Source organism: Cervus canadensis, chromosome 15 (genome assembly GCF_019320065.1).
Source record: "Cervus canadensis isolate Bull #8, Minnesota chromosome 15, ASM1932006v1, whole genome shotgun sequence".
Taxonomy (NCBI): Eukaryota; Metazoa; Chordata; class Mammalia; order Artiodactyla; family Cervidae; genus Cervus; species Cervus canadensis.
In genome coordinates this window covers 52,088,531-52,111,361 of record NC_057400.1, presented here as the reverse complement: position 1 = coordinate 52,111,361, position 22,831 = coordinate 52,088,531, and the positions used below count along the sequence as shown (strand labels likewise).

The 22,831-nt window shown below is 38.3% G+C and overlaps 1 long non-coding RNA gene across 3 annotated transcripts in view; it reads left to right on the top strand.

The window, feature by feature from the left end:
• The first annotated feature begins 12,494 nt into the window (after nucleotides 1-12,494).
• Nucleotides 12,495-22,831, top strand: part of LOC122453648 — a 32,321-nt gene continuing 21,984 nt past the window's right edge. For all 3 annotated transcript variants that reach the window (XR_006273129.1, XR_006273128.1, XR_006273127.1), the window contains exon 1: nucleotides 12,495-12,581. This is a non-coding gene — a long non-coding RNA (uncharacterized LOC122453648). The remainder of the gene's footprint in view (nucleotides 12,582-22,831) is intronic.

Sequence of the window (22,831 nt, the reverse complement as noted above, 5' to 3'; positions counted from 1 at the left end):
GTTAGTGCACTAGGTATAGTCACCAGTCTCCTGGCACAGTCAGTGTCAGGCGCTGGGGCATAGGGGCTGTACCCTGCTGTCAGGTACCAGGTCCTGGAGTGACTAGGGCAGGGAACTAGTGGCCTGGAATTATGAGCCCAATGAAGGCTGGGGTCCAGGCTGGATTGGATGGTTTACATATGAAAGGTGAATTATTTGCTATCTCTAGGAGTTAGCTAACCCTGGGAGGAGCAATCCTTCCAGGGTCAGCAAGGCCTCAGGCATCAAAGCAGCAAATCCACAAAGTAGAAAATGTTATTATATACATTTTTGCCTTTACTTTAGTTTCCTGTGAATAAAATCTTTTTAAATTTTATTTATTTATTTATTTTTGGCTGTGCTTGGTCTTGCTGCACTCAGGCTTTCTCTAGTTGCAGCGAGCAGGGGCTACTCTTTGTTGTATGGGCTTCTTATTGTGGCGGATTCTCTTACCGTGGAGCACAGACTCTAGGGCGTGGGTTTAGTAGTTGTGGTGAATGGACTTAGTTGCCCTGTGGCATGTGGAATCTCCCCGGACTAGGGATTGCACCTGTGTTTCCTGCATTGGCAGGCAGATTCTTAACCATTGGACCACCAGGGACATCCGTGAATAACATCTAATAAAGTATTCTTGATAAATATAAGCTAATTCATAAAGTAATTCTATATTCTGTAGTGCTCTTCACTTAGTACATATGCTAAAATCTACAGACCAACAGATACTAATACAGCTCCTGGTATTGGGCTTGTAAGCCCTCAGTAAGTAAGGTTTAATGAATCCTATAGAGATTTTTAATAAAATATTAAAGGCAACCAATAACAGCACAGTTAACCCATCATGAAACTGGGAACTGACCATAGGCATCATGTTTCCCAATGCATTGTGTTATCCAGTAAGACCATGCTTTGACCACTGCCAAGGCCTATGCAGCAGAAAGTCTAAATGATAAACTTCTGGTAAAGCATCTCGCTTCTAGTCAGAAATCAGGAACCTGTTCAAAAGAACTGACTCTGGAGAATTTGAGGAAAGTTCCAGGAAGAGTTTTCCCCACTTCTGCTTTCTGGACTGTCAAAGTCCTATTGAATTTCCTTTCCAAAGATGAATCATGGCAAGCCTGACTGAAATCTCAACATTTGGTCGTCTCCAAAGCATCAGTAATCACTGCAAGCCAGCTGCTGCTAAGGCAATTAGGAAAATTCCAACACTCTGAGCTGATGGTCGCTTCACTTTTTGGCAATAAAACAAAGCATAAGAGACCCAAAGAAATCTTCAAGGTCATATCTTTATTACTTCCCAGATGTGCCACTTTTTTTTTTCTCTACTTCCTAGAACAACAAAACAGTAATTATCTGTTAGTCATGCACCTTGTGATTCAGCTCTGTGATTATTATTTCCTCCAACTAAATAAACTGTATACACCCTTCACGATTTGATTTTGAACTCAAGTGGCCAACTCTGGCTGCTGAGCTAGAGAGGGAAGTTTAGGTATTAATGTTTTCTAAATGTTGCTTTAATAATTATTTAAACCTCTCATCTTACTCTCACCTTGTCGGAAATTATGGTCTCATTGGATGTTTGCTCTACAGGCTGCAACTAGATGTTAACCGACCTTGGTAAAGACAATTTCGTTGGTTGGCAACCAGTCAGGCTTGTGTCATTTGTGTTGCCACAGAAGAAAAAAATTTTATTTTAAATTGCTACTTCTATAACAGGAGAATTCTTGGTTTATAACCTCAATATAGATAGCTTCTTCCCCATGACTTAAATAGCAAAACACTATTACAGTTACAAACCATTTAAGTAAGTATAACTAGCATCATATGTGTAACTAGCAAGTTATCACATTTATTTCTATGAATATAAAACCAAGCAAAAGCATGAATAAAATAAGTATTAATGGTATGTAGTCCATTCTTCTTTCTCAGAACCATAGTAAGTGGCTTTCTCTTAGAGGAATAATTCTATATGACATGGGTGTTGTTTTAGTTCATTGTACTTTGCTCTTAAAGAAAAAAAAGATTCATGTTAATAATAAAACAAAGAATTTATCAAAATCTATAAAACTGTGATACTTTGTGGCATATTATAAGCACATTCATGTCATTTATTTTATTCTGACTTACAGAAACTGTATAATTTCCCCACCCAGAAATAATGCTGAGATATATATATATGTATATATACAGATATAATACATATTGAATAGAGTTATAAGTGAATACTGTTTCATAATCTTTTACAGATGTGTGTGGAAAATAGCACTTGGAGAGCACCGTCCCACTGTCATTAAGTATTCTTTTAAAATCTCAATTGTAATGATTTCATATAAAGCCATTGTACAAATTATCATAGTTTATTTCATCAGTCTTCAATGGTTAATTATTTGGTTTGTTCCCAATTTGTTGCAATGAAAAACACAATAACCCCACTAAAAAGAAAAATAAACAAAAAAGAAAAATAATAAAACACAAATATCACTCTACAAGTACTTCTTAATATCTCAGTAATATGCCTTTTGTTCTTCCTAGGAGAAGTTTCTGGAGGAAACGAATGCATACTAGTAAGCTTTTAAAAGAGCTCCCATGATAAACTGGAAACTCCATGTGGGTAGAACTGTGTCTCACGTTCATCCTTATAGCCTCAACCCCTGGCCCAGCGCCTGACCTGGGTACACATTCAATGCGTATCTGCTGCTTATCTATACGTTTTTAAGATTTTCTACAACGAACAAAAGCTCCCACCTTCCATAGAAGGTGGCACTGGTTGATTAACACTGAACTTTTAGAGTGAGTTGTGGCCTACTAATGGGGGTGTGTTGGCAAATGTTTAATACGATCACTCTGAGAATAGTTCTACCATGAATGTTAGTTGATGTTTTCTTTCACTTTAATGAGTAAGAAGGGCTTCCTTGGTGTCTCAGATGGTAAAGAATCCTCCTGCAATGCAGGAGATCTGGGTTTGATCCCTGGCTTAGGAAGATCCCCTGGAGCAAGGCATGGCAACCCACTCCAATATTCTTGTCTAGAGAATCCCATTAGACAGAGGAGCCTGGTGGGCTACAGTTCATGCGGTTGCGAAGAGTCGGACATGACTGAGCGACTAAACACAGCAGAGCACAATGAGTAAGACAAAAGACAGATAATGGAAACATGCTTTGGAACTTCACTCGTTTACCAGTGATGTGATTGACTTCTTTGCAGAATCAAATAATAGGAAGAATATTTTCTTAATTTTTTTGTGCCATTCACATTGTAATGGATATAGACAGGATGCACTTTTAGTTTAATCTGCTTTATTATCATTTTCTCTGACATGTTCATAAGTCTAGACAATCAAAAAAAAAAAAAGTCAAATCCTGATTCATAGAATTTCCTGATTTCCATGGTGTAGATACTCCAACCATGGCCAATTTCAAGTTGCCAATGTGATGTCACTACATGTGGTACTGGGCAGAGATGTGCAGCACACACTATACTATGGTATTTTCTCCATGCAGGTACTTAATAACTTCAAGAGTGATGATAAAATGTGGTAAGGTAATTAGGAAGGGACTGACTTTATTACCTTTGTTTTTAATATAATTCATTTAGCTGCAGATATGTATTAGATATTTGTATCTAATATATTACAATGTAGTATAACTTGTATATAATATAAGAATTTTATATAATTTATATAAGATTGTATATAATTAAAGTTTGAACAGTGGCTGTGTTGAACAACCAAACTGAAGAATCCTTGGAAATGTAACAGTTGACTGACCCCAGCACACTACCACCTGGAGGTCTATTGGAAGAGGGTTGAACCTGCAGTAGCGCAGCTGCATCAAACTGAAAGCCATAGGCCCAGTCATAGCTGCTGATCAAAATGGTGCAACGTTCCTGATGACACGTCAGTTTCCGTTCCTGCCCTCGTCGCTGCTCATCTTGTAGGACACAGTCATCATCTCTGCAACTGTTTCCCCGAGGTCAGTTTGAATCGCATTTTTGTCTTTCTTCAAAGAAACTGCCTGCAATACAGAAGACACAGGAGACCTGGATTCGATCCCTGAGTTGGGAAGATCCCTTGGAGAAGGACATGGCAACCCACTCCAGTGTTCTTACCTGGAGAATTCCATGGACAGAGGAGCTTGGTGGGCTATAGTCCATAGGGTCGCAAAGAGTCGGATACGACTGAAGCAACTGAGCATGCAAGCACGTATATGCCATTATCAAGTCTATTAACATCACTGTTTTCTAGAGCCCTTGAAAGCAAAGTCTAGTCATTCCTGTTCTATCTCCCATTCCATGTGGGTGAGTGTGAGGCTGAAACCCTGGCTTGGAAGGGTTTAGGGAAGCAGGGCAGAGACCCCACAATTGCAAGGTATGAAAAAAAGAGCAACTGAAAAAAAAAGAAAAAAAAAAGGCAACTGGAGAGGGTGTCTGGGCAAAGGCAGGCTGGGCAGACATCAGGAAAAAGGGCCAAGGTGTCCCTGGGTCTGAAGCTAAGTATCTGTTCCCACCAGGGCCAACCACATCAAGCAGGGGCATCGGTTTGGAGCCAGAGTCAGGAGTGTCCCTGAGGCAGTGACAAATGAACAGTGTAAGTAAGATTTCAAGGGATACATTGGCCTACTTGAAAGAGCCATGATTAAGAAGGTCACAACTGCTTTCAGAGACAGGCAATACAAGAGAAAGCAATTTTACTGAGATGGGTGCATTGATACCCTTTAGTCACCAATCACTCCTGTTAATCTATTAAACAGCTAAACAGTGCTGGCATCTCTCAAACCCGTGGAACCCCTCCCCTCACCTGCACTCCCAGTTTTCTCTATTTCCCCTGGTTGCCCAGGATGGTTACCAGACTCCACAATAAGTGGAACTTTCTCACAGCATCACAATGTCCTCACTCCTTGATAGTCCTGCTAGATGGCAACCTAGAGCACAGAAATCACTCCTCTATTCCATAGATTATGGGAATATTATGTTTTATTGGCCTCTAACTGTGCTTCTCCAAGTCAGATCTGAGACTGGCAGCATCAGTATTACCTGGGACCATGTTAGAAATGCAGATTCTTGGGCCTCAGACTTAAGGAAGCAGACCCTCTGGGGTGGGACCTAGGCATCAGCGTTTTAATGAGGTCTTCAGGGGATTCTTAGGCATTGAAATGTGAGAAGCACAGTAAATATATCATACTATAGTTGGTAAAAATCACAGACAGGCCATCACAATTCAGCTCTCTGGTCTAAATACTGCCTGAAGCAGCTGCTCCAAGTTGACTAGATTTTTATCTGGGATGTGTTTACCTAAAGATTCCCACATCCACTACTGTCTTTTTCTTGGGAATCATCCAAATTGTTCCAAACACGTGACTCTGTGCACCTATAAAGCTGTCAAATTAAAGGGGGAAAGTGGATTATTATTTTCAAAGAGTGATAGAGATATTCCAACACAGAGCACGACTTCCCTTTCTTTTGATTTCCAGTGTCCTCACAGTAGTAACAGTGCCAAAAAACAAAAACATACTGTATGTGGGAATTAAGTTGTCATGCAGTTTAAGCTGTATTTGTACAATGAGAATCACTCTCCAATAGACATATATAAGAAGTGTTCTTTCCTGTTGTGTTTTAATTTATCAATTGTTCACATTATCTATCTATCCATGGCAAACCCCACAATAAATTATAATAATCCAGTTGAAGCAATACTCATTGTGTGATTATACTACTTTATTTAGTATTTTAAAATTAGGTATTATTTGCTTCATTATTAAAGGTACATGCTTAGAGAAAAAGAAAAGATAATAATGAGTATTTTGGCCTAGTTTATCCACAGTAGCCTGATTCAATCAACCAGTCAGATGAATCCTTTAAAAAATCACTTTTTGATGTGATATATAACCAATTATACATTTTACTTTATTATTGCATGATTAAACACAGCTAGTCAATCATATAGCCAATAAACATCCATTCTGCCATGTATTGTGCAAAATCTAGGTACTTAAAGATAAATAAGAGTCTGATAGAGACAGATGGTCACACTAACCACTGGTGTGACAAACGCTTTCCCTACATGGTCTTCTGGACATTGTCTAAGCTCTTCTATCTTTTAGCATAGGTACCAATCTGTCTTCTTCTAGTAGCACATTATTTAGTACCTAAAAGAGACATAGACGCATATTAAGAGCTCAGTAAACAATTAAAAATATTTAACTTCATTTTCATCTTATTTGGTGCTGTGTAGAGTGCTACATCTTCCAAATGTTTATTGCATGTAATCAGTGTTGTGCTGATAAATACCTCTCTAGGGGGAAGACAGCCTGATTGGTAGCGTTTGCTGATCTCAGTGGGAGAAATCCTCCCACCATGGCTAATTTCATGCCACTCAGTAGGTAATAACTGACTTGTAAAAATTTCTAGAATTTAACAATTGACTAGGAGGAAATGATAGAAGCTGCATTTTTTAAAAATTAAAAAAATATATGGTTGGGGAGATATTATAGTACAGCTTCTGTAGATGATTAGAAATGTAATAATTTTTGTACAACTTAACATTACTATGAAGTATATGTACAGTTTGTAAATCTATCCTGTTGCTATAGAAATGGGTATAATAGAAATACTCAGATACATAATAGGTTTATATATTGAACAATGCAGTAATATTGTACACCTAAGCACATATAAGGGCTTCCCTGGTGGCTCAGTGGTAAAGAATCTGCCTGTGATGCAGGAGACCCAGGTTCTATCCCTGGGTTGGAAAGAGCCCCTGGAGAAGGGCATGGCAACCCACTCCAGTATTCTTGCCTGGATAATTCTGTGGACAGAGGAGCCTGGCGGGTTACTGTCCACAGAGTCACAGAGTCGGACTCAACTGAAGCGACTAAACAGCAGCAGCGGCAAGCGTATATAAAGAATTTCAATATTCCTGATGAAACAGTTATCTGACTCTATATTTGCCAGAGGAAGTATATATAAAAATGATAGGTTGTGCTTTCGTTGGGGCTAGGGTAAATTTCTTTTATTACTATTATTTCCAATAGAATAAAGAAAGTTGACATTCTGATAAGAGCTTTTTCATGGAATGTAATAACAATGACCATCTTTTCATTATAACATGCTAACACACAGCAGTTATTTTACACAGAGAGAGGGAAAGATATTGTTGAAGATTTTATCAATTATATTTACTTTTTGAAAAGAATGAAGTAACTTATCTTTTTTTTTTCTTTTAAAGAACAGATTGCCTTTATTGAGGAAACAGATGTGGTTAAGGAATTCTTTGCACCTGAACATGAACAAGAAAATATGTTTAAAGTTCATTGCAGTGCTCACTTCGGCAGCACATATACTAAAATAAAGTTCATTGCAGCATTGATTGTAATAATGAATTAATGGAGGCAACCCAAATGTCTCTCAACAAAAGGATTTATAAACTGACACAGTATCCAGAGGTTAAAATAAATGGATTAAATCTACATGTATGAACACAGCAAGAACTAAAAAACAACACTGGATGAAAATTAGACTATGTACCATGAATGTCATACAGGTAAAAGTTTTAAATCTATAAAACAATGCTTTATATTCCTTGTGAATCCAGTTGCATGTAACAGAAGCAGACAAAATGTGGCCTGGCTATGCTCCAATTCAAGAGTTATTTTCTTAGAGAAAGGTGAGAAATGGGCATGATAAGGGAAAAATGGGGAACTTTAACTTTGTGATAATGATTTTTTTGTTAAAGAAAATAAATTAAGTAATAAGCTTTATTATCAAAAGGAAAAGAAATTTAATTAAAGCAATTATAAAATGTCAATGTTCATGGAGGAAGCTGGCTTATGGAAGTTTTTTATATTATCGTTATTTTGAAATGTTTTTCATTAACAAAACTACAAGCAAAACAAGAAAATAGATTGGTTCTATCTGCAAAAAATGTAGATATGTCCTTCATGTTATAAATTGTTAGAATAAGTAATGCATGTAATAATTTGGAAAGTTAATGAGTATTTCCAAACAGCAGTCCGTTTTTACTTTTATTTTGATCAAATGAAAGTTTCAAGGGAATGGACTAAAGAAACCAAAGGGAAAGAAAGCAACAAATAGAAAATATTGAATTAAAATATATACTATATTTCTTTGAGTGATAAACAATCTATGGTCTGATATAGCAAATTTTTATGCACCAATAAGGGGACAAGGTGGATGGGAACATTTTCAGCTTTGGTTGTTCAGTTCAGTTGCTCAGTCATGTGCTATTCTTTGTGACCTCATGGACTGCAGCACACCAGGCTTCCCTGTCCATCACCAACTCCCAGAGCTTGCTCAGACTCATGTCCATTGAGTCGGTGATGCCATCCAACCATCTTATCTTGTTTCTTCCCCTTCTCCTCCTGCCTTCAATCTTTCCCAGCATCAGGGTCTTTTCAAATGAGTCAGTTCTTCATGTCAGGTGGCCAAAGTATTGGAGTTTCAGCTTCAGCATCAGTCCTTCCAAAGAATAGTCAGGACTGATTTCCTTTAGGATGGACTGGTTGGATCTCCTTGCAGTCCAAGAGACTCTCAAGAGTCTTCTCCAACACCACAGTTCAAAGGCATCAATTCTTTGGTGCTCAACTTTCTTAATAGTCCAACTCTCACATCCATACATGACTACTGGAAAAACCATAGCTTTGACTAGACAGACCTTTGTTGGCAAAGTAATGTCTCTGTTTTTTAATATGCTGTCTAGGTTGGTCATAGCTTTTCTTCCAAGGAGCAAACGTCTTTTAATTACATGGCTGCAGTCACCATCTGCAGTGATCTTGGAGCCCAAGAAAATGAATCCAGATTGCGAAGATATTCAAATATAGAGCAAAACCAAACAAAATACATCTTCAAATTGACAACACTCAAATAAGCAGGTGTTCTAGAAATTCATCACAATTGCTAACCCAGCAAAGAATGCACAGGAGTTTTACTGGGGAAACTCGTTATAAGTTTTTTATGAAAGAAGACTTAAATAAATGGAGAGCAACACCATTTTTGTGGTTGGTATGACTTAATGTTGTAAATGTTCCACTTCTCCCTCTATTAATCTATAAGTTTAATGCAATTCCAATCAAAATCCAAGGGAAGTTTTTAAGTAACTTGAAAAATGTATTCTAATGTTTATGTGAAAACATAAAAGTCTAAGTGAAATTTGGAAAAGAAGGAGAAATGAATACCATCAGTAAAAATAGATACAGTAAGAAATAGATTCATGAATATATTTACAAATATCAGAACACCCTTCTAAAGGGGCTTACACAGAGGAAGATTCGACTCATGCATCGAGTCCAGAGGCAGGCAAGGGTTGATACTGAAACTAAACAATGCTATTAATGACTAATTAATTAATTATTAATTAATGACTAATTAACTAATTATTAATTAATGCTATTAATATAAGTCACTCTAAATTTTCCTGACCTGCTGTTCGTAATGTGTGGACATTTCTCCCTACCCTTATCACCTCAGAGTATTGTACCTCCAGGCCTCATATCTACATTCTAGACAAGAAAAAGGGGGAAAGAGATTAATGGTTTTCTCTTTTAAATAGTAGTTTTTTTAACTTGGAAAAGTAAAATTCCTTAGGGAATTTTGCCTCCATCTTATTATCCATAACTATACCACATGGCTAATCCTTGCTGCAAGAGAGACTGAGAAAACAAATAATTTTTGCTGGGAATATTGCTATCCCAAACAAACTTGGAATCCTATTTATAAAAAAGAAAGGGAGAATGGATATTGAATACATCATTAGGAGAGTCTGTATTAAGGAGGACTTACTCTTCTAGTGATAAACAAACAACCAAACAAATCATCAGTGTACTTCTGGCACAAGTCAGACAAATTGACCAAGGAATGGATACGGATGAGAGGATTTGGAATGGAACAGAATGTACAGAATACTCAAAATAGACCCAGGTATATGTGGGAACTTATTTGATAGAGGTAACTCCACAAGTCAGTCTGAAAGAGATGGATTATTTAAAAGATGCTATTTGGTCCATTGGACAGAGAAAAATAAAGTTGAAACTTTGTTTCTCACATATAAAGATGACTTTCAAATGGATAAAAGAACTACATGTACAAGGTTAAGTCATAATAGACATGACTACATGAATATTAAGAAGTTCAATTCAGTGAAGGACACAATAGATAAGATTCACACCTGATGAGCATTTGGAAGAACGTATATACTATGTTCAGAATAGACTTGGGGATTAATATTTAACAGTGCTGTCAAATAGAACTTTCTGTGATGACGAAAATATTCTGTATCTGTACTCTCTGATATGGTAGCCACCACCCACCTCGAGCTACTGAACACTCAAAATGGGGCTAGTATAACTGAGAACTCAGTTTAAAATTTTAATTAATTTTAATTTAGTCACACATGGCTCGTGTCTACCTTATTGGACAGGGCATAACTGGATTGTTCAAAGAATTCTATAAAATCAGCAAGAAAAACACAAGACAGTCCAATAGAAACATATAAATAGATCAGGAAGCCTAAACAGCTAGCAAGTATATGAAAAGATCCAAAGTTAGAGAAATGCAAATTAAACAGAGGTGTGCTTATCATTCATTATATTGGGCACTGTTGTTTTCTGCTATTATTTTGACACAACAGATTTATGTTTCAATCCAATATTTCCCTAAAGAACGTAATGCTTTATGAGACCTGTATTGCAGAAAATATCTGAATATTGAATTAAATCTGTAAGAACAGAGAGAAAAAAGGGCCAAGAAGAAGAGAGCTGGTGACACTTCACAGGTATTCCAGCAGGCTGCCCTGGGTGCAGGTGTAGATACTGTCTTCAGACAAGCTTCTCAGTCGAATGTGTCAGTTAATCCTCTGCACCTGAAAGGATTCGCCTAATCACGTGGCCAGGCCTGGGATTTGATTCCTACAGCATTATGAAGCTTTCAAGATTCTCTCCTCTTTCTTTCCCTCTTCCTCCTCTAGAACTTTGTAGGAATGGGTTTGTGGAAATTCCTTTTGCTTTTTATGGAAGCTGATCTTGTAAATCTTTCATAAACTAAAGAATATTCAGAGCTGCAAAAGAAAATAATTGGACACTCGTATTTTACTGCACCTTTCCTAAGGCACTTTCATGATCTCTTCCTTTCTAGTTTTTTTTTTTAATTTTGTAAATATTGATAAATTAATGACCTCAAAAATCAGAGTGACACTTCAATTTTAAAACTGGATCTTTAAAATAATGGAAATTAATGTCTTGTGGATTTCTAAACATTCTTTCACAACTTTCCTCTTCTTCAAAGTAGGCATGCCCCTTGAACACTGGCAATCATGTGCCAGTAGAAATTTTAGGTATACAAATTTATTTCATTCATCACTGCCATTATAACCAGTTATCAGTCTGAAAGTGAAAGTGTTAGTCGCTCAGTCGTGTCCGATTCTTTGCTACCATATGGACTGTAGCCCATCAGCTTCCTCTGTCCATGGAATTTTCCAGGTAAGAATACTGGTGCGGGTAGCCATTCCCTTCCCCAGGGGATTTTCCTGACCCAGGAATTGAACCAGGTCTCTTGCATTGGAGGCAGATTCTTTACTATCTGAGTCACCAGGGAAGCCCCAGTCATCAGTCTACTTCCAAATAAAAACCAAACTGGAATTTACACATATCTGGCTATTGAAAAACTTAAGTGTTTCCATTTCAGAGAACCTGAGCAATTAATCAAATTCAGAATTAAAAAAAAGAAAACAACTTAGTTTCTTAACTGAAATAATTCTTTTGCTTCTCCCAAGCCAGGGAAAGAAAAAAAATGTTGGAGCAAATTCAGTACATGACTGAGATTTGAGAGATTTTAGGAAAAATTTTTACCTGCTTCAGCCTTGCTAACTAGTTGACGTCAATTACTACAGCTTGTCGGGAGGAAGATCTTTGCGGGTTTTGTATTTGTTCTTTGTCTTGTTTTTTTGTTGTTGTTGCTGATTTATTCATGTCATTTAAGCACATATATATGATATATATATATATATGGAGAAGGAAATGGCAACCAACTCCAGTATTCTTGCCTGGAAAGTCCCCTGGCTGGAGGAGCCTGGTAGGCTACAGTCCATGGGGTTGCAAAGACTTGGACATGACTGAGTGACTTAACTTTCACTTTATAGGACATTTATGTGTATGTCTCCTACTACATGCCATACATTGTTTTAGGCCCTGGGAATGCAATACCCTTGAGCCCTTATTGCACTTGTAATCCAGAAAAGGGAAACAAACAATTAAGGAATTTAAATAAGATGTGATTAAGTGCTCCTCTAAAATAAAGAACGCTGTGAGAGCACATAGCAGAGGCAACCAGAGTAGGCTAGACTAGCGACTCAAGCCAGGCTTACTGAATAAAGGGATAGTTAGGCAGAGCCCTGGAAATGAGCCAGACCCAATCCTGTGGAAAAAATGTGAAAGGAATGCATTCCAGGCACAGGGAGCTAAAGCAGGGACTAGCAGGAGATGAAGCTGGTTGGAGTAAGTTACAAACAGAAGCATGGGATGACTAGATGAACATTTCAAAAACAGCATTCTGCCTGCAGGGTAAGCATGGAGATCGATTAAATCTGTCAGGAATCCAAATAAAAGCACAAAGATAGAGAAAAAGGATTTATGGGAAAGGTAAATCCCCAAGATGGCTGGTTGATTAGCTGTGGGGGGAGAGCAGTTGACCCCAGGCCTTACTTGAATTTTAGCCACAGGGGTGAGCAATTAATCACTGAGTTACCTCCACCCAAATGCAGGGGAGGTTGGGAAATAAGGGTTGGCTATGTGCCCAGAAGTAGAATGAAGTGGGTTGAGGAGCACATTGCGTCATCTGTGCTTTAGTGTCAGCCAAAATTGATTCAACTTCCCAAGCTGAGCTCCAGATCGGTAGGTGCAATTGAATACTAATGCGTTTGTTTTCACCATTTTTCTGGGTGGAAGAGCATTCAAAGGTTGAACAATCACTTGGAGATTCCATGTTTTCTGTTCTACCTGGCAATGTCTGGTTCAACTTCCCAAATAATTCTTCCCCTACTTTTGTTACCGAAAGCAAGGTCCAGCTGCTTGCTGTTCAAAAACCATTACAGAGGCCAGGTTGATAGAAAGGAAAGTTTGGTTTATTTTGGATGCCAGCATCCAGTGGGGGTAGGGGTAAGGAGTAGGGTTGCCTAGGGTGCCTGTCCAGAGGCTGACTCCCCTCCTGACAATCAGTGGGCAAGAGGTTTTAGAACTTTTATAGGCAGAGTGGGGCTACCTGCAGAATCAGCAGTCAAATCTGACAGTCATCTTGAAGTTGGTCATTGGTGGTCTGACCAATTCTTTGGCTAAGTTTTTTCCATAGACTAAGGCGGGCAGAGGATTTTGGGGGGTGGGGAGGGGCAGATACCACAGGGTCCTGCTCCATTTCATTTTCGTTTTCTGAGAAAATAGATTTTTAACTTCCATGCTTAGGTACTTCTATGTTTTCTCTTTCAGCAGAATAGCATCTCAACCAAGAAGACCATATTAGTTATCTATTATTAGTTTAAAAATTGCTCCAAAATGTAGTGGCTTAAATAATAACCTATTATTATCTCTTGTAGTTTGGGGGTGTTGGGGGTTGATCATGAATTCAAACAGGGCACAGTGGGAAGTATGGTGACTATGTCTGGGACTTCAGCTGGAAGAGTCCAGGCCTTGGGAGTGGAGCCATATAAAAGCTTGCTCATTCATGCATCTGGAAGTTGATGCTGGCTTTCAGCTGGGACCTTCCAGTCCTCTTTTCTTGAGCCTCCCCATCTGGTTTGACTTCCCACACAGCATAGAAGCTGGGTTCCAAGGCAAGTGTCCTAAGAGGGCCAGGCAGAAGCTGTATTTTTTTTTTTTTTTAAATGTGGCTGCACTGGGTCTTAGTTGTGGCATGCAGGATCTTTCTTGCTGTGTGTGGGATCTTACTTGCAGCATGCAGGATCTTCAGTTGCAGCATGAGAGATCTAGTTCCCTGACCAGGGATCGAACCCCAGCCTCCCTGCATGGAAATGTGGAATCTTAACCACCAGACCATGAAAGAAGTCCCTAAAGCTGCATCAGCTTCAGAAGCCACATATCACCACCTTCATCATTCCCCACTGACCTGTCTAGACTCAAAGGAGAGTACCTACATGCCCTCTCTTGTGGGGAGAGGTGTCAGCAACATCTCACAAAGAACATGTGAGATGGGACCAATATATTGGTGCGGCCATTTTTGGAAAATATGCTACAATGATCAATTCATTTTAATTTGAAAGAGAAGCACAAATCTCAGAATAGCTTTGGTGCTCACCATTAATCCTTTTTAAACTAGTGTGTCTCAATGGGTCTCCCTTCTAAAATAGGTAAATGAAATGAGTGACTACGTCTTCAGTTCTCTCTAAGTTGTCAATGAAAAGATCTCTTCTTACTCAAAGTTACTATCTCTTTGAAGATAATTACCAGAAATTGTACTAGGGATAAGCCAGTAACATAAAAGTAACTCTGCTATGGCTAATTGGGCCCTTTAAGTGGCAAAGTGACAGAATTGAATTCAAGCTGTTTTAAATAGGTCAAGATTCATTATTTAATGAATCTGAAAAGTCCAGTGGCTCAGATGGACTCAGTCATAGCTGGAGTCAGAGACTCAGAGAATCTTCTCATTCCTGTCTCTTTCCATTTCTCAGTTCTTGATTCCTCTGCCCTGCTTTACTACCAAGGAGGTTCTTTCCTTGTGACACAGATGGGTTGCCAGCATCTCCAGACTCAAACTGACATGAGTGCTTGTATGATCTCAGGACATAAGCTTCCTCTACTCCTCCTCTTTGTTGTTGTTGTTTAGTCACTAAGTCATGTCTGACTCTATTGTGACCCCATGGACTGTAACCCACCAGCCTCCTCTGTCCATAGCATTTCCCAGGTAAGAGTACTGGAGTGGGTTACCATTTCCTTCTCCAGGGGACTTTCCCCAGCCAGGGACTGAGCTCCCTTCTCCTACATTGGCAAGTGGATTCTTTACCACTGAGCCACCAGGGAAGCCCAACCCTCCTCTTAGCATCCTTAATAATGCCTGGAAAAGGATTCTGGACCTGTTTGGTCAGATGGGGGGAGTCACTGTTCTGGTATGTATTAGGATTCTCCAGATAAACAGAAACAGTAATATACATAGAGACATAAAAGGTGATTTATATAGGAACTGGCTCATGTGTTATGGAGGCCGAGAAGTCCCATGATCTATCATCTACAAACCAGGAAAACTAGTGTTATAATTAACTCTGAGTCCAAAGATCTGAGGATTGGGGTAATAATGTAAATCCCAATCTGAGTCCAATAGCCTGAAAACCAGAAGCACTGAAGTCCATGGGCAGGAGAAGATGGGTCTCAGCTCAGGGTGAGCTAATTTGCCCTTCCTCTGCCTCTTTGATCTACTCCATTCCTAACTGATCAGATGGTGCCCACCTGCACTAGTTAGGGTGGTCGTTTTCACTTAGTCTCCCAATTTAAATGCTAATCTCTTCTGAAGATGCTCACAGACCTAGAAATAGTGTTTCACCAGCGATCTGGGCATCTCTTAGCCCAGTCAGGTTGGCATACAAATTTAACAGTCACAAGGTGGAAGGGAACTCTGGCTAGCCAGAGTCAACCTCTGGCAGAGACCCTCATTCGTAAGATCCAGGATCTTAGGATTGGCCTCCCCAACAGGTGTCAGAGGAGTAGCTCCTGAGTGAAACAGCTCCTGGTATCGGTAGCTCCTGAAAGGTGTAAGGAGTTGAGCTTCAAATTTAACAGCTGTAACCAAAGCTAGTATAAGTTTTAATTCCTCATCAAATTTTGGTCTAGACTCTTGGTAGAGTTGAAGGAAAGAAAGTCAACTTATCAAACTCAAGTTAGGAGAACCCAATGAGCAACCTGCCGCACACTTATGCTACCAAGTGTGGTGACTAAACCGTTTCCACTTTGTAAGTTTAGAATGTCAGATTTTTCTCATAACCATATGTTCATTACTATTTTATCTTTGAAATAGCATAGTTGGACTTCGATCTTAACCTACACTGAGGTTTATGGGTCTCCTGTGGAAAGCTAAGTTTAAAATCTACTTGGCATTAAATCATAAAGGAAAAATGACCTGCCTTACCCTGTTGGAACATGAGTTATGAATTCATGCTTAGGTGTTTTATGACTGCATATCATAACTTTTATTAGTGCTTCCATTAATATTGCCAGTCATGAGCCATAAAATCAACTCTGAGTGTATCCACAGGCTTTTATGAAACTCTTTCTGAATCACTAGTTTTTCTGTAAATGATGTAAAACATCTTTGTAAAAGAGTGAAAATCCAGATGGTTTTGGTTTAGCATTCACATTTTCTGAGAGTTGACTCAGAGCTGCTCACAGCTGAGGGGGCACTTAGAAGTCATCAGATCCTATCCATTTCTTCCAAGGGGAGTGCAGGCAATCGATACTGTTAGTAGAATGAATGAATCTCCATGACACCACGCTGCTGGTAAACATATTACCTCACAACCTCCTAGGTTTCTTTTGTTGTTGTTTGCTTGCTTTTAAGAAGAGCTCTATCTATCAGAAATTTGCCCTGATTGTTTTTCTTTTGGGGCTTCCCAGGTAGCGCTAGTGATAAAGAACCCACCTGTCAATGCAAGAGAGGTAAGAAACACAGTTTTGACCCCTGTGTCAGGAAGGTCCCCTGGAGGAGGGTACAGCAACCCACTCCAGTATTCTTGCCTAGAGTCTCAATTAGCCTCCACGTGGCAGATGCTACACTTCTCATTTCCAGATGACCTGGCTTCCTGGGGTTCCACTTCCTCAAGCATCATGTCCTCTGTTCTGTCCAACTTTCTGCGTGTGTCATAGTTGCCTTAACCATCTGTATCTTGACTACTTGACTTTGGCCGTGTTCCTATGTTCACTGGGGATAGTTGTTCATTGTATTTAAATTTGTCAGTCCCTTTGTTTTCTGGTCCCCATTTATGCATCTTATTCACAGTGATATCTCAGGAGACAAGTCAATTATTTGCTGGAGTCCAGATACCTTATTTCAAGGCCTTTGCTGGACCAAAACAAAGAATCAAAAAAAAAACCAAGATGAGCTTTGTCTGGCATTTTCTCTATGTGGACATTAATATCAGTCTATGGTTTGCAGCATCCTCTTTCTTCCTACTTTAAGGGAGACTCTTCTCTGACTTTGATCATTGGGTCATTTTTTCTTTCTCCCTGAACCATCAAAGACTATTACAAGGTTTCATTGATCTCATCCACAGGTCCTGATAGGATCCTTGGATGTAATTGTGGTAGGATAATATTCTGAGATGTTACCAAAGATTTTCTTTCCTGAATTTCTTTTACTTTTTGACTTTATTCATTTAGTCAATGCATTCATTGCCTCCAGGAGAGGTTGTTACAGCAGAAAAGCAAAGAAAAGCTTTTTAAATCTCTGAAGCTTGTGCTTTTAGATGTTAAAAAAAAAAACCCTTGGCCCAGAGGGAACTCAGGTCATAAACATTAGATGGGGAAAGTTGTGTTATCTGTAGTCAGAGTCTGCTTTTCTTGCTGTCACACCCCCTGCTTCTCTTCATATCTACCTGTGGTCTGTTGAGCTACATAAATTTGTTCAGATTAGAGAAAGAAAAAGGAGAAACCCTCTGTGTGTTTGGAAATCCAAGACCAGAAGAAAACATGGGCACCCATGAGAAAGATGCCAGATGTGAGGGTTTTCTCCTACCCAGAAGGAGCAGAATGGGTAGAAGTATCTAAATGATGTATTCAGGCAACCAAAGATAGCCTCACAAAGCCCTGCTTTTTCCAGTGCAACTTGGGACATGGCAGAATGATTTCCCTTGAGCCTGAGCATAGCACAGAAGTTGAAAGTCATGCTAAAATAGAGGCTTAAAACAGAAATTGGTGAGTACAAGTAGATACTGTGTTACTTCACCCAGATTCCCTTCCTAGTCTCAGTTCATCAAATCTCCAGCTGCTGGGAATACCATCTTCAACACCTAAGCCCCCACTCCAGGAAGTGACCTCTGTCCAGTACTAACTGATGCAAGAATAAAATGGCCCCACCATCTCACCTCAGTCTGAGACAACTCTGAAGAGCCATCCCAATTCTAGAATTCTCAGGACTGTCTGAGAATCAGTCAGCTGAATGCAACCACTTTGCAGGAAAGTTTCCTGCTCTGCCCATTCCTGCCTCCCTCACTTCCTTCCAGGTTTATCTCCTAAGAACTCTCCCCAGTAAAATTTCTAGCTCAGTTCTCCATTTCATTCTGTTTCCAGGAAACCCAATCTAAGACATCCACATAACTGAGCTTGTAATTTGAGAACTCATAATTCTGCATCAAACGTAATTTTTCCAGGTTTGGAGATAATTTATTTTAGAGATTCCTGGTGCATATACTTTTTTAACTCTGCTCATCTTTGGCTTCAGTTCTCTTGAACCTGTTTTACTTCTCCTCTCTTCAGTCTGATAATGATTGTGAAAGTGAAACAAAATAGGAATGGAGTGTTTTAACATTTTGTATAGCTTGTTACCATCATTGTCCAAACATTAGACCAGTGTCTCCTTGGCCATCATTTTTTCTTTTTAAGAGCTATTCTGTTAAGAGCTATCTCTTAACAGTTTTCACATATGCAGTCCAGTATTAACTAGAGTCACCATGCTGTGCATTGCACCCTCATGTCTTATTTATTTTATAGCTGGAAGTTTGTACCTTTTGGCCATCTTCTCTTCAGTAAAGTAAAATGACTCCTTGCTTTGTCTTTAGTGTTTTTCAAAATGTCATCTCCTTCTAAGGTTTTATCTTTTATTTTTCAATCATATAAACTTCAGTAATTTTATATCTTAAGATGGATGATGACTTCAGGTCCCCAACCAGTTTATAGAGAACTCTTCTGCAAGTCCCACCTAAGAGTTCTAGGAGATCACTTCATATTGTAGGGGTAGTTGGCACCTTCTGTTTTATTTGCAGGCTTGAAAGCCTCAGCTGAAACTGACATAGAAAAGTCTCATTTAGTGCCCTGTCTAATAGGCAATAACTTAAATACCTGTCATCAAGTCAGTGTTTAAATTCAACCAACATATCCAATACAATGGAAAACCATAAGACCCCTAAAAATATTCAGGGTGATTTATGGGTAAAATCATGACATGAAAAATGTCATTGTCAAATAAAAGAATAAGTTATTGAAGAGTATTTATAGGCAGACAGGTTTTGTGTTTTTATTTTTAAAAGAATATGTGTTTGGTGTATATATATATAAATACACATATGTTCATATATGCATAGAAAACATCAGGAATAATGTATATTAGTGTATTAACAGTAATCATATCTGGGGAATGGAATTGTGGGATTTGAGAAGTGCACAGAAGAATTTATTCTCATTTAATATTCTTAAATATTTGACTTTCTATAATAACAAATCATCATTTTAATAAATTTAAAAAAGAGCACTTCAGTGAGAACATGTAGTGTAACTATTCTGCTCTAGTCTGTTTATTTTAAAGTGGGCTTTTCAAGATCACTAGCCTCGGAGATGAATCTGGGTTTTACTGTCAGTTCTGCTATAAACCAATTTAGATATAGAAATAGGCTATCCAAGAGGTAGCATTATTTCATTGCTTTAAATTTTTTCCAAATTTTTATATGTATATGTATAACTGATTCCTTTACCGTACACCTGAAATGAAAACAGCATTGTAAATCAACTATACTTTGATAAAGAAATATTTTTAAGTATCCAACTAATTTTAAAATATTTGTACGTTATTAAAGAACATATATGTAACATATGTAAATTATGTGGCATGATATTATGTCTCTCTATGAATTTGGTATCCAGCACAAAATCTTCAAATTTGACATTAACCCACATTCTCCTCCCTTGCTATCCTGTCCATGTAACCATATGCCTGAGTTTTGCATTTAACTTCCTCTCACTTTTGAAAACATATAGTTTTACACATGCCTCAGCAACACATTTTGTCTTGTTTGTTTTTGAGTGGTGGTCTCATACAGTATGAGTCTCCTGGGAATTGCTTTTCACTCAAAATTATGTTTCTAAGGCTCATCCTTGTGGGTAGCTGTAGTTCACTAATTTTCACTGCTGTGTATTACTTCATTGAATAAATAGACTATCAAAATTTATTTCCTGTCATTGGATTTGGGGGATATTTCCAATTGTTTCTGCTGCTACAGAAGGCACTGCTATGAACATTCCAAAATATGTGCAAATTTCTCTAGGATGTATACATAGGAGTGAACTTTTAGAACCTAAGCAGATTTATAAGAAATTGCCAAATTAGTTTAAAAAGTGACATAAATTTATATGTACTGTACATCATAATATACACTGAAAGTTCATGTTTTTCCACATTCTCATCCCTGGCTTTGACAGGTGTTTAATCTAGTAGTAATGTCAGTCGCTCAGTAGTGCCGGACTCTGTGCAACCCTATGAACTGTAGCCCGCCAGGCTCCTCTGTCCATGGAATTCTCCAGGAAAGAATACTGGAGTGGGTTGCCATTTCCTTCTCCAGGGGATCTTCTTGACTGAGGGATCGAATCAGGGTCTCCTGCATTCCAGGCAGATTCTTTACCATCTGAGCCACATATTAGCAGTATTTCAAATGGGGTCTTAATTTCTATTTTATTTACTAAAGAGATTGATCACTTTTTCATATGTGATTTGGCTACCTGCGTTTTTCTTTTGTAAAGTTCCTGTTCATATTTGTCTACTTACAATGTCCTTACATTGTAGGCATTTCATAAATTTTTATTGAATAAATGGATGAATTCTCATACAGCAAAATAAGACTTAAGAGATGTACTTGTTAATTTAAGAATGATGTTTAACCACAAAGAACCATGGGCCCTACTCCTTTGCATTGTAGTTTACTTTCATTGTATAGTCAATGTTATATAACTGATTGATAACTGAGCTTATTCTTTTGCATGATGGATTTTTTATTTTAAAAAGTCTTTATATAATTATCTTAAAGATGATTTTTTCAGATTATCTTTGGGGAAGTTCTATTATTTACTTTTAATAGCAACAGAGGAGTTCTAAATTTTGTTCTAGTAGCTAAACAATGCAAATTGTGCTTCTGTTCTCAGAATTAAACATTTTTCAGAAAAACATGAATATTGGATCTAATTCCAACAAACAAATTAGCAGGATTTTTTCTAACAGAAAATGAGTACTTTAAGTAAATAGTTTTGTGGATGTGATTTTATTCTGTTCAAGAAAAAGTGTAAACAGCTATTCCTGTCACTGTTGTGTACTAATTCTTGTGAACAGATATGTCATTAGAAGAAAACAATATTGAGAAAATTCTATCAATTAGCTTTATTTTTATGATTTTTTTCCTAATTATTTCCAAATTAGAAACAGGCGATTATTACATAATTCTGTCTGACAGGTGTTCCACAGAAGCATGATTAAAAAACTACCTTTCTCTAGGGAGATCAATTAAGTAAGGAAGGCATTTGACAGCAAAAAAAAAAAAAAAACAAACCAAGTTGGGATTTCCTTGGTGGTCCAGTGGCTAGGACTCTGCTCCCAATGCAGGGAACCCGGGTTTGATAACTGATCAGGGAGCTAGATTCCACATGCCACAGCTAAATATCCTGCATTTGGCAGCTGGGACCTGGCACAGCCAAAAAAAAAAGGTCAAATAGGAGTTTTACTTCTACATGTCTTCTCCAGCATGTCTCCTAAGGATGTTATGGGAATGTTCTGCTCAGGTCTCCCTCCAGAAAAAACTTACCATTTAGCTGGATCAACAGAAATAATCAACAAGCAATCTATAACAGAAATAAAGAGTTTTATTTGAACCACACTGAGGATATAGCCCAGGAGACAGCCTCTTAGATAACTCTGAAGAACTACTCTGGAGAAACATGTTTTTCAGTACAGTTGTATATCTTGTCAGAACAAAGAACATCAAAGGAGCCAGTGGTACGTTTCTTAAATGTTAAGAAAACAAAAAACAAAAACCAATCAGCACAGCAAGTCAGTAAGGCCTTGACACCTGGAAAGGGAGTTTTATCACTGAAGGAAAACCAGCGTGGGCATCCCAGGAAAGGAGGCATTTAATCTTTGTCTTCAACATGGACATTCTTCTCTTCCAGTCAGTCACCTTTTTCTTTAATAATTAAAGCAGATGTACAATGTATGTTTGATAGGCTGCAAACAGAATATATTAGCATAAAATTCAAGTTAATGTGTAACTCAGGATGACTTCCCCATACCTCATTATGTAAGAATCTCTCATCAGCTGTAGAAAGTGCAACTAGCCAACAAGCTCCATCTGTTGGTGCCTCAGACTCTGCTTCAGCCTTCAAACCAAGGCCACTCATCCAGGGTAGACCTCGGTCTATGGCTTGGCATGGTGAAGATACTGGCCATTTCTGCCCTAAGTGGGGATCCTCATGGGCAAGCTTTGCTCTTGAGCTCCTCATTATGTTAGCCAAGACTGTCCTGCTGTCATAGTCTGAGGCACTCCCTCCCCAGTTCATCTCTAAATTTTGTCCTGGCTACCCCTCAATCAGCCTTTTGCCCTCCTAACTCTGTTTTGGTGTCAGCTTCCCCCAGTACCCAACTGACACATCTTTAAGTAGAATGCTGGATGGTAGCATTTGTTTTTAGTGACATGCATATATAACATGTAGATGACTGAAGTCTACTACAGGGAAAAACTCTTAGTAACTATTTTAATTGACTTTGGATTGATAGAGTAGTGATGGGGCTTTTTGAAAGCAAGCAAATGTTTCCATCATATAAAACCATGGATTTGAGAAATGTA